The sequence below is a fragment of the Chiloscyllium plagiosum genome, unplaced genomic scaffold, assembly GCF_037043375.1.
Source record: "Chiloscyllium plagiosum isolate Xiang-an unplaced genomic scaffold, Cpla_swu_hap1 HiC_scaffold_32, whole genome shotgun sequence".
NCBI lineage: Eukaryota > Metazoa > Chordata > Chondrichthyes > Orectolobiformes > Hemiscylliidae > Chiloscyllium > Chiloscyllium plagiosum.
This window is the reverse complement of record NW_028270170.1, coordinates 44839168-44855151: the sequence shown is the minus strand read 5'-3', so window position 1 is coordinate 44855151 and position 15984 is coordinate 44839168. Positions and strand designations below refer to the sequence as shown.

The window sequence follows — 15984 nt, the reverse complement described above, 5'->3', positions numbered from 1 at the left end:
GCAATCCTTGAATAAAGTAGCAGGCCTCACTTGAGTAGTTTACAATAAGTTTACCTGTAATAACATGCACCTGTAAGTTTGAATGCTTTCTGGAATTGTAAATAAAACGTACATGGATAGTTTCCCATCTGCCAGGTTAGTGATCTCCTCAAGAGCTTAATTGACTTTAATAGAAATGTCTTGGCCTATCAATTTCACGGTGACTCTTTTTGATGAGTTTGTTTTCCTAAATTGTCCCTATTGACATTTTCTACCAACTTTATTTGCAGTAAAACAAATCAACTAAGAAAATATTTGCCAATTTGTCTGTCTCATAACTGCATATAAATCTGCAGTGGCATTTGCAGTTCTCTAATCCAAAAGCATAATTTGATATTTTGGAGAATAGATCCCAAATTTCCTGTGATTTATTTTTAATTTTCCTGCTAATACCAATTGAACTTAGTGTCTTTTGAAATTAGTATCATCTGTTCACTTGAAAAGTATCTGTTTTTTCTTCCTTCACTCAAGAAACATAACAAATATGTTGGAAAAACAGACTTGGTCATGCAGACCTTTTGGGAGGGAATAGGCTTTGATCCCAGGATCTTGGACTAATTTAAGCCAGATCTCTCTTGTGACAGATCAGTGTGTTGATTCTGGCATGCATTAATGCAGCGCTCTCAACAATTAGTCTGGTTACAAATTAGAGACTGAGGCAAGCAAGTTTGGAGTTTCATTTTCATGCTGCTAATTTAAATCAACCTGAACAAAATAGAGCCTGTGCTAAATCAGCGCAAAAATGTCTTGACTCAAATTGAAAGAACAACCAACTTTTCACAATTGAGGAATAGAAGATTGGTTATTCATATAAATCACAAATCTTATTCCTGAAAAACAAAGAAATGTACTTCATCAGAAATTACTCAAACTGCCAGAAGATGTTTACCCTCCAATTAAACATAGGTGACTTAAATGTATGGAAATGCTGTCATTTGCAATGTAGAACATGGAACACAGAACGTTACAGCGCAGTACAGGCCCTTCGGCCCTCTATGGTTTCACAGGTCAGTGCAACAATGTGAAGCTCATCAAACCTACGCTTTCGTTCTTGTCTATATGACTATCCAATGACCATTTAAATGCCCTTCAAGTTGGCGAGTCTACCACTGTTCCCGGCAGTGCTTTCCATGCCCCTACTACTGAGTAAAGAAAGTACATGTGACATCTGACCCAGATCTAACACCCTCCATTTTTAAAGCTCCGTATTTTGTGCGATAGCCTATTGTGGGGAACCTTGACTCCCCATGGTAGGCTCATTCATAAAGTCAGGAAGAATGGGTTACAGAGGGATTTGGCTATCTGGATTCAGAATTGGTTGGCTGACAGGAGGCCGAGAGTGGTTGTAGATGGAATGTATTCTGCCTGGAGGTCAGTATTGAGTGGGGTCCTGCAGAGCTCTGTTCTTGGGCCTCTGCTCTTTGTAGATTCTAATAAATGACTTGGATGAGGAGGTTGAGCGGTTAGTAAATTTGCAGATGACACAAAGGTTGGAAATGCCATTGATAGTATCGAGGGCTATTGCAGGCTGCCACACGACATAGACAGGATGCAGAGCTGGGCTGAGAAATGGCAGATGGAGTTCAACCTGGATAAATGCGAAGTGATCCGTTTTGGAAGGTCGAACTCGAATGCTGAATACAGGATTAAAGACAGGATTCTTGGCAGTGTGGAGGAACAGAGGGATTTGGGTGTGCAAGTACATAGATCCCTCAAAGTCGCCACCCAAGTGGATAGGCTTGTTAAGAAAGCATACGGTGTTTTGGCTTTCATTAACAGGAGGATCGAGCTTAAGAGCCATGAGGTTTTGCTACAGCTCTACAAGTCCCTGGTGAGACCACACTTGGAATATTGTGTCCAGTTCTGGTCGCCCTACTACAGGAAGGATAAAGAGGATCTGGAGAGGGTACAAAGAAGGTTTAGCAGGATGCTGCCTGGATTGGAGGGCTTGCCTTATGATGGAAGGTTGACCAAACTCTGACTTCTCTCTCTGGAGAGAAGGAGGAAGAGAGGTGACCTGATCGAGGTATACAAGATAATGAGAGAAATGGATAGAGACTTTTCCCCAGGGCAGGATTGACTGGCACGAGGGTTTGTAGTTTTAAGATCTTAGGAGAAAGATACCGAGGGGACGTTGGAGGTAGGTTCTTTGCACAGAGAGTTGTGAATGTTTGGAATGCGTTGCTAGCAGTGGTTGAAGCAGAGTCATTAGGGACATGTAAGCAACTGCTGGACATGCAAACGGATACCATGAATTGAGGGGTGGTATGTGAAGTTATTTTATTTAACGTTCGGATTAACCCTTGGCACAACATCATGGGTCAAAGGGCCTGTTCTGTGCTGTACTTTTCTATGATCTAAATGCTTTACTGCAATCCATGTACACCACACCAATCGCGTTACCCTTATCCACCTGTTTGGTCACCTTCTCAAAGAACTCAATAAGAATTGTCAGGCACGACCTACCTTCACAAAACCGTGTTGACTATCCCTAATCAACATATTCCTTTCTACGTGATTATAAATCCTATCTCTTATAACGTTTTCCAACACTTTACCCACAGCTGAAATAAGGCTCACTGGTCTTTAATTTCCAAGGTTCTCTCTCTCTTTCCCCTTCTTGAACAAGGGAACAACATTTGCTATCCTCCAGTCTGCTGGCACTAATCCTGTAGACAACGACGACATAACGATCAAAGCCATAGGCTCGGCAATCTCCTCCCTGGCTTCCCAGAGGTTTCTAGGATAAATCCCTGCCAGCCCGGGGGACATGTCTATTTTTACACTTTCCAGAATTGCTAACACCACCTCCTTGTGAACCTCAGTCCCATCTAGTCTAGTACCCTGTATCTCCATATTCTGCTCGACAACATTAGAAAAAGACAATGTGAATACTGATGGAAAAATATTCTTTGTAGTGCTTCCCTGATTTCCTTGTACTCCACGTGCAACTTCCCACTGCTACCCTTATTGTCCTTAATCTTACTTGTCATTTTTTATTCCTGATCTACCTATAGAAAACCTTAGGGCTTAACTCTTTCTTTCCTGACTAACGTGTAACTCAAGCACCCTAACTGAGCCTTCAGATTTCATCCTTCCATAAGCTGCCTCCTTCCTCTTGACAAGAGATTTAACTTCCTTCATAAACCACGTGTCCTGCGCTTGACAACTTCCTCCCTGTCTGACGGGTACATAGTTATCAAGAACCCGTAGTAGCTGTTCCTTAACTAAGCTCCACATTTCAACTGTGCCCATCCCCTGCAGTTTCCTTCCTCATCATGTGCATCCTAAATTTGATTAGATTAGAATCCCTATTTGCCCCAACAAGTCCATGCCGACCCTCTGAAGAGTAATTCACTCAAACCCATCCCCCTGACCTATATTTATCCCTGACTAATGCATCTAACACTGTGTGGGCAATTTAGCATGGCCAATTCACCTGAAATGCACATCTTTGGATTGTGGGAGGAAAACGGAGCACCCGGAGGAAACCCACGTAGACACTGGGAGAATGTGCAGACTCTACATAGGCAGTTGCCTGAGGCGGGAATCAAACACTGGTCCATAGTGCTGTGAGGCAACAGTCCTAACCACTGAGCCACCATGCCACCCACTTGCCTAATTGCGTCGTTATTGCCTTGCCCTGTGGTATGTACCTATTCATTTCCATCACCAAAGTAAATGTAACAGAATTGTGGTCACTATCACTAAAATGCTCACCTACCTCCAAATCTAACACCTGTCCGGGTTCATTACCCAGTACGAAATCATTACCCAGTGTGGTCTCGCCCCTTGTACTGTCTATATACCATATCAGGAAACCCTCCTGCACACATTGGACAAAAACTGACCCATCTAAAGTACTGGAACTGTAATATTCCCAGAATTTTCAAAGTAGAATATTGTAAAGCTGGCATCTAGAATGCATTTCTTAGAGGTGATAGAAAACCCAAGTTAGTTTGTTGCACCACCCCCTTTTAATCACAGGATTAAATGTGACTTATTCACTTGAAGAGTGTTCAAGACGGTTAGAAATGCACAGTACTCTGGACATGTATTAATGCTGATACGTCTTAACCCAGGCAGTACCTTCAAGATATTATATCTGCTGGTGCCATCTTATTCATATACAAAATATGGACAGTATTTATATGTATATCTGAATGTTGTCTTTCTTTGCCTTTTCTGTTCTTCTGTATCTGCTTTAATGAAAACAGATGAATCGGCTTCGCTGTTTACTTAGAACATTTTCTCTGACGATGCAGCTGATCAACCTTTTGATAAACTTTTATTTTCTCGTTGAGAACATGCTCACTTCTTGATTTTTCCTATTGTATTCTTCAAACTGCAGTAATTAAGGAAAGACTTAATGACACAGTTCAAGACAGTGTACTGGACAGGGACCGAGGCATTGATGTGTACAGATATTTTGAAGATGCCAGGACATTTTAAGAAACTGTTGAGTAAAACAAATGAAGCCTTGGGGTTCGTGATTCAAGGTATGAATTATAAAAGCAGGGGAGCACTGCTTTATAGAGCTCCAGTTAGACCGCAAATGAATATTACATCCATTCGAGATTATCGGACTTCAAGAAGGATGTGAGGGTGTTGGAGACCGTGCCGAGGAGATCTATCAAAATGGTTCCAAGGATATCCAGAAGTTTAGAACAAAGGGAATTGAAGACAATTGAAAGACGTGTGCAAGATTATGACAGGCTGAGACAAGATTGACAAAAAAAAACTACCAGTTTGCTGGTTGTGTCCCCTGGTCCTCATGCAGATTCAGGGTTTCTTGGAAAAAAAATGCAAGAGGTATGACGATGAAGTTTTTTTTCTGCAGCCACTGGTAGATCTGTAACTCACAACTGAGGAGGGTGATGGAGTTGGATACAATGACTGCCATTCAATTTCCTTTTGAAATCAATATCTTAAACAGATACAATTTACTGTACTGTATGGAGGTAACAAGATAAATAGCCTCCTTTTGTGCTTTAATGACTCCAAAAATAATTTGTACAGTGGTCTTTCTGTTGAGTACATTTCTGAAGGACTAAAGGCTATATCGTTCTTTTGCCTAACAATCATCATATTTTGTTTCCCTTGATAATCTGCTTTGCTAACGATTTGAGTCTGTGCTCACTTCACTACTGGGTTAACAAAGGTGATGGACCAGATTTTGCTGTGACAAAAACTATTTGTAATACCCTAAGCACAAACATAACTCCTACTTAACACAGATGCACAATTCAAATTAAGATTCTGGGTAAAGCAAGATAGAGGACGAGTGGCTGCAAGTATTGCTTTTTTTTTGTGAGGTATTTTAGGTGCTGGAGCTTGTTTCCTGAAATTCCAGGAGCAGTAATTATTGTTAAATAAGCTGTTGCATTGTTTTTCAGCTTTGGGGAAAATCTAAACAACGTCACTTTAAAAGGGAGGAAGAGAGACAACGATATGATCAGAGTGAGGGAGAGCAAGAATCCTACACTGCTGTCTGACACGGCAGCGAATCAGGAGAAAGTGAGGATTGCAGATGCTGGAGGGTCAAAGTTCATAAGTGTGGGGTTGGAAGAACACAGCAAGTCAGGCAGCATCAGAGAAGCAGAGAGCCAATTTTTCGGCTATCAGGAATGCTACTACCTTTGTTCAATGTCCAGAAATATTTCAACTCTGAGTGCGTCTAAGAAAAATTCACTAACAGTGAAGTTCACAGCTGATTTTGAAGGAACCCATGTAGGAGAACTCACAGTATGGGAGCAGATAAGTGCATGGTTTTTAAATGTGACCTTGCTGTCATCTTTTAATAGTGAGTAGAGTTGGTTCTTTTTATTTAAATGTTTTATTGAGACTTGTCTTTTGATTAAATTTTGAAAATATAAGACAGGGGTACTAATTTGGCCTGGAGCAATTTTTTTAGCACTAAGACGGTGCTATTTTCTGGGTCTGTAGATTAAGGTGCAAAGATGGCTTTTAGTACAGTGATGTGCTCTTCCTGTCAGATGAGGGAGTGTTTCCATTTTCGTGATGATATGTCTGCAGGGAGTGTCTTTGGTTGTGAATCCTGTCTGATTGCATGGATCAGTTGGAGCAGCAGTTGGAGGCAATGAGGAACTTAGAGGAGCAAGGGGGTATGATGGAAAGCAGTTACAGGAAGGGAGAAAAGCCACATCTACAGTCTGATAGATGGGTTACCTTCAGGAAAGGTAGGAGGTGTAGGCAGGTCATGCATGGGTCTCCTGTGGCTTTCCCCATATCAAACAAATATGATGTCTTTAAAAAGTTAGGGGGTGATGGACTTTCAGGGGAATGTAGCAGAAAAAGCCAAGTTTCTGGTACAATGCCTAGCTCTAATGTACTGAGAGGTACATCAGATTGGGTAAAAACGAGGACTGCAGATGCTGGAAACCAGATTCTAGATTAGAGTGGTGATGGAAAAGCACAGCAACTCGGGCAGCATTCGAGGAGCAGGAAAATCAACGTTTCGGTTAAAAGTCCTTCATCAGGAATAGAGCAATCGATTGTGATAGGACATTCTCTGGTCAGAGGTACAGACTGATGTTTCTGCGGCTAGTAACGAAAAATCAGAATATGTTGCCTTCCTGGTGACAGGATCAAGGATATCTGAGAGTGCAAAATGTTTTCAAAGGGGAGAGGAATCAGCAGGTGGTCATTGTACACATTGGCACTACTAACATAGGAAAGGAAAAGGAGGGAGAATATAGGCAGTTTGGTAGAAATTTGAAAAGGAGGTCCTTGAGGGTAGTAATATCTGGATTACTGCTGGTGCAATGAGCAAGTGAGGGCAGGAATGGAAGGATAAGGCAGATAAATGTATGGCTGAGAAGCTGGTGCAGGGGAGAAGGGTTCACGTTTTTGGATCATTGGAATCGCTTTTGGGCTAGAAGTGACATATATGAGGGGGACAGATTGCACCTGAATTAGAAGGGATTGGCAGGGAGATGAGCAACAGCTGATCAGGAGTATTTAAGCTAGTCAGCGGGGGTGGGGTCACCCAAGGAGATAGTGAGGGAAGAGATGAACTCGAGACTAGAAGAGTTAGGAAAAGGAGCAAGTCAAACTGTCAGGGCAGGCAGCAAAAAAGCAGAGAACAAGATAGGACTGATTAAATTAAACTGCATTTATTTCAATGCAAGAGGCCAAACAGGACAGGCAGATCAACTAAGGGCACAGTTAGGAACCTGGGACTAGGATATCAAAACAGTTGCCGAGGTGTGGCTCACAGATGGACAGGACTGCAGCTTAATGTTCCAGAATGCTAATACGATAGAAAGGAGAGAAGGGGGGGGGGTGGGAAGGGGCAAGAGTTGTTTTTTTTTTAAAAGGTCAAATATTACAGCTGTACTTAGTTGGTTTTCTTGGGAATATGTCCAGGGATATTATTTGGATGGAAGTGAAATAAGTAAGGAATGATCACCTTATTGGGATGGTACTACAGGCCCTTTCCCCAACAATAGTCAGCAGGAAATTGAGAAACAAATTTCTAAGGACATTTCTTCTAACTGTAAGAATAGGGTTGTAATTGTAGGGGATTTTCACTTTCCAAGTATAGACTGGGACTACAATGGTGTTAAGGATTTAGATGGAAAGGAATGTACAAGAAATTTTTCTAATTCAGTATGTGGATGTAGAAGGTGCAAAACTTGACGTACGCTTGGGAAATAAGGCAGGGCAACTGACTGAGGTATCAATGGAGAAGCACTTTTGGACCACCGACCATAATTCTATTCGTTTTAAAATACCACTTGATGAAGGAGCAGTGCTTCGAAAAGTCGTGCTTCCAAATAAATTTGTTGGACTATAACCTGGTGTGTGTGATTTTTAACTTTGTATATCCCAGTCCAACACAGACACCTGCAAATCAATTTTAAAATAGTGATGGAAAAGGATAGACTGGATCTAAAAGTTGAAGTTCTAAAATGGGGGAAGGCCAATTTTGACGGTATTAGGCAAGAACTCTCAAAAGCTGATTAAGGATGGATGTTTGCAGGTAAAGAGATGGCTAGAAAATGGAGATAATGACAGTCCACAGACAGTATATTCTTGTTGGGGTGAAAGGCAAGGCTGATAAGTGTAGAGAATGCTGGATGACTCGAGAAATGGAGGTTTTGGTTGAGAAAAAGAAGGAAACATATGTCAGGTATACAGAGCAGAGATTGATTGATTGAGTGAATCCCGACAAGAGTATAAATGCAGTCGGAGTACGCTTAAGAGGGAAATCTGGAGGGCAGAAAGGGGACATAGCTTTGGCAAATGGGATTAAAGAGAATCCAGAGGGATTTTGTGAATAAATTTAAGGTCAAAAGGGTAACTAGGGAGAGAATATGACCCCTCAGGCTGCCTCACTGATCTTTGTGTGGAACCACAAGAGATGGGAGAGATACCAAACAAGTATTTTGCATTACTTTTAGATATGTACAGCGTGGAAACAGGCCCTTCAGCCCAACAAGTCCACACCAACCTCCGAAGAGAAACCCACATCCTATGTTTTACCCCTGACGAATGCACCTAACACTCGGGGCAGTTTAGCATGGCCAATTCACCTAACCTGCACATCCTTGGACTGTGGGAGGAAACCCACGCAGACACTGGAAGAATGTGCAAACTCCACACAGACCAGTTGCCCGAGGCAGGAATTGAACCCGGGTCCCTGGCACTATGAGGCACCGTGCCGCCCCGTGTTTACGTATTTTATTGTGGTGAAGGATATAGAAGATATAGAATGTGGGGAAATAGATGGTGACAGCTTGAAAAATGTCCATATTACAGAGGAGGTGGTGCTGGATGCATTAAAATGCAGAAAGGTGGATGCCATAACCTGATCAGGTGTACCCTAGAACTCTGGGAAGAAAGGAAAGTGATTGCTGGGCTGCTTTTGCTGAGGTATTTCGATTGTTGATAGTTACAGGTAAGGTGCTGGAAGACTGAAGGTTCGCTAACGTGGTGCCAAGATTTAAGAAAAGTGGTATGGAAAAACCAGGGAACTATAGACCAGTGAGCCTGCCATCGGTCGTGGGCAAGTAGTTGGAGGGAGTCTTGAGGGATCGGATTAACATGAATTTGCTTAGGCAAGCATTGTTTAGCGACAGTCAACATGGCTTTGTGTGTGGGAAATCATGTCTTACTACTTGCATGAGTTTTCTCACTAAGTAACAAACAGGATTGATGCGGACAGAGTGGTGGATGTGAACTATATGGACTTCAGTTAGGTGTTTGAGGTTCTTCATGGTCGACTGGTTAGCAAGGTTAAAGTACATGGAATACAGGGAGAACTATCCATTTGGACATAACTGGCTTGAAGGTAGAAGACCTTCAAGGTGGTGGTAGAGGGTTGTTGTTCAGACTGGAGGCCTGTGACCAGTGGAGCATCACAAGGATTGGTGTTGGGTCCATGGCTTTTCGTCATTTACGTAAATGATTTGGATGTAAGCATAAGAGGTATAGTTAGTAAGTTTGCAGATGACGCCAAAATTGGAGATGCAGTGGACAGGTTATCTCTGAGTACAACAGGATTTTGATTAGATGGGCCAATGGACCGAGGATTGGCAGATGGAGTTTAATTCAGATAAATGTGAGGTGTTGCATTTTGGAAAGGCAAATTAGGGTAGGGCCTATTTACTTAATGGTAAGGTCCTGGGGAGTGTTGCTGAACAAAGAGACCTTGGAGTGTTCGTTCATAGTTCTGTGAAAGTGGAGTTGAAATTGTTAGGTTCTTTTTCTTGAGATTTTTACACATTTGATGCAACTGCAACACGCCAACTTCTGAGAACAACAAAAATTTTACTAAGCAAGTACAAGCTTTGGCGGGACCCTTAACAATCTTCTTAATCCTTGTGAAGCCGTGTTAGGAAATCTCTTTGAACAAAACAAACAGTCCTTTCTTTATACAGTACAGGAGTTTCACATTAGTCAGTGATGCCCACAAGACAACCCCACAGTCACATGCCACTCGAGATACCATATAGTGGTCATATCATTTCGAGACATAATGTAATGTAAATCATTCCTTAATAGCAAGACCTGGTGAAAATTGTATTTTTTTTGTAACTGTCAGGTGCGGTCAGAATTTTAACTGTAATGTTCTAATTAATCCTGAATAGGGAAGGATGATGCAAATGGCTCTGAATGGCAAGGGATGGGAATGTAAATTCCTTACACTCTAAGACAAAGACATACCATCCTTCGAGGCTTACCTATCCTCTGGATATCCAATTTCCTGCGGGTCAGCAGAGCAAATTAACCATTTCATGTCTCAGCAGGTAGACAGGAAAGTTAAAAAGGTGTTTAATGTGCTTTACCTTAGTGGTCAGAGCATCGATTCGAGGAGTTGAGAGTCCATGTTGTGGCTGTACAGGACCTTGGTTAGGCCACTGTTGGAATATTGTGTGCAATTGTGGTCTCCCTCCTATAGGAAGGATGTTGTGAAACTTGAACGAGTTCAGAAAAGATTTACAAGGATGTTGCCAGGTTTGGAGGGTTTGAGCTGTAGCAAGAGGCTCAATATACTGGGGCCATTTTCCCTGGAGTGTTGGACGCTGAGGGGTGATCTTAGAGCGGTTTAGAAAATCATGAGGGGCTTGGATAGGGTAAATAGACAAGGTCTGTCCCATGAGGTGGAGCAATCCAGACGAGAGGGCGAAGGTTTAGGGTGAGATGGGAAAGATTTCAAAGGGACCTATGGGGCAACTTTTTCACGCAGAGAGTGGTGCTTGTATGGAATGAACTGCCAGAGGAAGTGGTGGCGGCTTTTACAATTGCAATGTTTGAAAGGCATCTGGGTGGGTGTGTGAATAGAAAGGGTTTAGAAGGATATGTCCCAAGTTCTGGCAAATGGGACGAGATTAGGTTGGTATATCATGGTCTGCATGGGCGAGTTCGAATGAAGGGTTTGTTTCTGTGCAGTACATCTCTGTGACTCTGCTCAAATTCTCATGACTCGCTTGTGTAAAAGATTTTCCTCATTAGCCCTCTTGCTTTTTTTTTGTATGTCACTTCAAATCTATGCAGGCTCATTCTTGTTCATCATATAAATCTGGATGGTTTTTCCTCTGTCTTCATTCTGTCCAACCCAAGTCAGGATTTTGAAAATCTCTATAATATCTCCTTTTAGCCTTCTCTCCAAGAACAGTCCCAATTATTTCAATCTATCCTCTTCACTGAAGTCTCTTATTCCCTGGAACCATTTTTTCTAAATTGCTTCTGCACTCACTCCACTGCATTCACATCTTTTCTCTAATGTGATGGCCATGAATATCCAAGTTAATAACACCTTGCACCTGCACTCTGTGCCCTTACAAATAAAGCCAAGGACATTGTATGCTTCATTAAATGCCCTTTTAATCTGTCCTGCCATCTTCAATGATCTGTGCAAATAAATGTCCACACCCATGTCTACCCCTCCACATCCATTAGAACCATAGAAAATAGGAGCAGGAGTAGACCATTTGGCAGTTTGAATGGCAGAACAGGCTCAAATGTGATCATGACTGATCGTCCAACTCAGTAGTCTGTTCCTGCTTTTCCCTCATATCCTTTAATTCTTTTAGCCCCAAGTAATAGTTTCACCACTGCTTGAAATGATATGATGTTCTGGCATCAAGTCATTTCTGTGACAGTGAATTCTACAGTCTCAACTCTCTCAGTAGAAATTCCTCCCCCTTGGTTAGAATTGTACCCCCTATTTTGTGTTGCTGGAAAAGCACAGCAGGTCAGGCAGCATCAAAGGAGCAGGATTTGATGCTGCCTGCCTGCTGCGCTTTTCCAGCAACACATTTTTCAGCTCTGATCTCCAGCATCTGCAGTCCTCACTTTCTCCTACCCCCTATTTAATGTTGTCTTGCCATGGTATTCCTATCAAGATGCATAATCTCTCACTTCTCTGCATTGAACCTCATTTGCCAACTCCACTACCATACCAATGTCCTTTAATTCTACCAAGTTTGGTATAATCTGCAAACTTTCCACTTGTCCTCAGTACATCAAGGTTCAGATTAGTCAAATATACCAGGAAAAAGGTTTCCTGTACTGACCACCTAGGAATCTCTATGACAAACCTTCCTCTAGCCCCCAAAAAACTGAATTAACCACTATCCCCTCGCTTCTATCCCCCAGCAAATTCTATCCACATTGCTGCACTCTTTTATCCCATGACCGAGAACTTTTCTGAGAAGTCCACTGTTTGCACAATATCAAACACATTCTGAAAATCATGCATACCACATTGTGTTGTAGTGTTATCCTCATTGAGCCAATACCACTCCTTTCTAAAAAAAAAAGTTCAAGTTAGTTAAACATTATTTCCCCTTTGGAAATCTATAATGACCCTCCTCCAAATGAACCCACTTTTTCCGTGTGACTACTAATTGTATTCTGAATAATTATTTCTCAAAGCTTCCCCACCACTGAAGTGTGATTATCCTTTTTCTTTGGAACAAGGCTGTGATGTTTGCAATTCTCTGGGCTTCTGGCACATCCCCTGGAGTTCAGAGAAGATGAAAGATTTCTACTCTTTCCCTTCAAAAGCTTTTGGATGTATCTCATACACTCCCAGAGTCTTGTCAAGTTTAAGTACCCACACTCTATTCAAGACTTGCACCCCAGTCATGATGGCCTCGACAGCTCTTCCATAGGTGTAAAGATAGATGCAAATTACTAATGTAATACCTCAGCAACACTCCCTGCCTCCATGAATAAATTCCCTTATTTGGTCTCTAGGAGGCAGTGCCTTAGTCACGGTTTTTAACTATTTATACGCCTATACCAAGTGCTAACTCACCATTCCTCTTTGGCTTGCCGTACTTGTTGTTTTGCGACATACACCCACGGTAAATTCCCCCACACCCAGTTCGTAGTTGTATGTTCTGCCTTAAAATTGTCATAAGCACACTTTATTTTTCTCATGTTATTTTCTGCCTCTTTTGTCATCCAGGGAACTCTGTATTTGTTCTACCTCTCCCATTTAAGGGAATACATACTGAATGGTTCAGGTACATCTGTTGATTAGCTTAATTTCACATTTCTAATCACGCATTTCCCCGCAATCTCTTGTTGCAGTCATTCCTGCTCAGCTCTGTCCTTGTTGAATTGCTATAAGCTGTCTGCAATTTGGTTTTTCTTGCTCAGGATTTTTGCATGTTATTCACTGTTATCCTAAACCTTATGAGACAATGATCATTGTCTCCAAAATATTTCCCCACTGACACTTGATTCACTTGGCCCATCTCATTGCCAAGAACTAGATTCAGCAATCCATCACTTGACCCTTAACATTAACTGATTTCTCTCCACAGATGCTGCCAGACCTGCTGAGCCTTGGCAGCATTTTCTCTTTTTGTTTGTGATTTATAGCATCCACAGTTCTTTATTTTTATCATGCGTCACTTCTTGTTGGACAGGACACCTACTGTTGTAGGAATCTATCCTGAACATAATCTACAGGACCCTTCATGTGGCCTGGAAGGAGGAGGGGATTGAGAAATGGAACAGTGTGTGGGATGGTGATATGTGATAAGAGGCGATTGAGTTTGGTCAGTGGTAAGGGTGGAGTGGATAAGTGGGATGGGCAATAGAACATTACAGCGCAGTACAGGCCCTTTGGCCCTCGACATTGATCCGCCCTTGAAGCCAATCCAAAGCCCATCGAGCCAACACTGGTCCATTCTCATCCAAATGCCTATTCAATGACCATTTCAATGCCCTGAATGTTGGTGAGTCGACAACTGTTGCAGGCAGTGTGTTCCACGCCCCTACTACTCTGAGTGAAGAAACTACCTCTGACATCTGTCTTGTATCTATCACCCCTCAATTTGAAGCTATGCCCTCTTGTGCTAGCCATCACCATCGGAGGAAAAAGGCTCTCACTGTTCACCCTATCTAATCCTCTGATTATCTTTATACGTCTCAATTAAGTTACCTCTCAACCTTGTTCTCTCTAATGAAAACCGCCTCAAGTTTCCTCATAAGAACTTCCCTCCATATCAGGCAACATCCTGGTAAATCTCTTCTGAACCATTTTCAGAGCTTCCACGTTATTCCTAGAATGCGGTGACCAGAACTGTATGCAATACTCCAAGTGCGACCACACCAGAGTTGTTTTTTTTTTGTATAGTTGTAGCATGGCCTGGGTTCCGAAGCTCTATCCCTCCACCAATAAGTGCTAACACACCATACGCCTTCTTAACAGCCCTATCAACCTGGGTGGCAACTTTCAAGGATCTATGTACATTGAGATGGATATGGAAACAGAGATCTCTGTTCATCTACACCACCCAGAATTTTACCATTAGCCCAGTACTTTGCATTCCTGTTACTCCTTCCAAAGTGAATCTCACTTTTCTGCAATAAAATCCATTTGCCACCCCTCAACCCAGCTCTGCAGCTTATTTATGTCTCTCTGTAACCTGCAATATCCTTCTGCACTATCCACAACTCTACCAACCTTAGTGTCATCTACAAATTTACTAACCCATTCTCCTACGCCCTCATCCAGGCAGTTTATAAAAATGACAAAAAGCAGTGGACCCAAAACAACAACTTGTGGTACCACTAGCAACTGATCTCGAGGATGAACATTTCCCATCAACCACCACCCTCTGTCTTCTTTCAGCTAGCCAGTTTCTGATCCAAACCGCGAAATCACCTTCAATCCCATGCCTCCATATTTTGTGCAAACACCTTAGTGGAAGCCATATACACCACACAAACTGCTTTACCCTTATCCACCTGTTTGGTCACCTTCTCAAAGAACTCAATAAGGTTTGTCAGGCACGACCTACCCTTCACAAAATCGTGTTGATCATCCCTAATCAACTTATTCCCCTCTCCCTGATTATAAATCCTATCTCTTGTAACCTTTTCCAACGCTTTACCCACATCCGAAGTCAGGCTAGTTGGTCTATAATTATCAGGGTTGTTTGCTCTCCCCTTCTGGAACAAGATTTGCTATCCTCCAGTCTTCCTGTGGACAATGATGATATAAAGATCAAAGCCAAAAGCTTGGCAATCTCCTCTTTGGCTTCTTAGAGAATCGTTGGATAAATCCCATCCGACCAAGGGGATTTATTTATTTTCACTCTTTCCAGAATTTCTAGCACCTCATTTTTGTGAACCGCAATCCCATCTAGTCTCAGCCTGTTTCTCAGTAGTCTCATCGACAACATTGTCTTTTTCTAATGTGAATACTGATGAAAAGTATTCATTTGGCACTTCCCCATCTCCTCTGACTCCATGCACAACTTCTCACTGATGTCCTTGATTGGTCTTAATCTTACTCTGCTGAAAATGTGTTGCTGGAAAAGCGCAGCAGGTCAGGCAGCATCCAAGGAGCAGGAGAATCGACGTTTTGGGCATAAGCCCTTCTTCGGTCTATGCCCAAAACATCGATTCTCCTGCTCCTTGGACGCTGCCTGACCTGCGCTTTTCCAGCAACACATTTTCAGCTCTGATCTCCAGCATTTGCAGTCCTCATTTTCTCCTCCTCAATCTTACTCTCGTCATTCTTTTATCCCTTATATATCTATAGAAAGCATTAGGGTTTTCCCTGATCCTCTCCGCCAACAACTTCTCATGTCCTCTCCTTGCTTGTCTTAGCTCTCTCTTTCGGCCTTTCCTGGCTACCTTTATAAATCTCAAACACCCGAACTGAGTCTTTACCTCTTATCCTAACACAAGCCGCCACCTTCCTCTTTACAGGAGACAAGATGGACAGGTTAGGTCAAGTCAAGGGAGCAGGGCTGGTACTGGAGAGGTAGGGCTGGACTGCAAATGAGGTGGAGGGTGGGGAGATTTGGAAGCTGGTGAATTCTGTGTTGAGGCCAGAAGGTTGTCAGCTTCTGAGGTAGAAGGTGAAATTTTTTTTTAGATTAGATTAGATTCCCTACAGTGTGGCAACAGTTCTTCTTTCATTTTGCGTGTGGCCTTATTTTGATGGTG

The 15984-nt window shown here is 42.3% G+C and overlaps 1 protein-coding gene across 1 annotated transcript in view; it reads left to right on the top strand.

Annotated features, from left to right (window-relative positions):
- The window catches only part of cdc27 (cell division cycle 27), a 147536-nt gene that overhangs the window by 21025 nt on the left and 110527 nt on the right, over nt 1-15984 (top strand). The gene's annotated exons all lie outside the window — the stretch shown is intronic.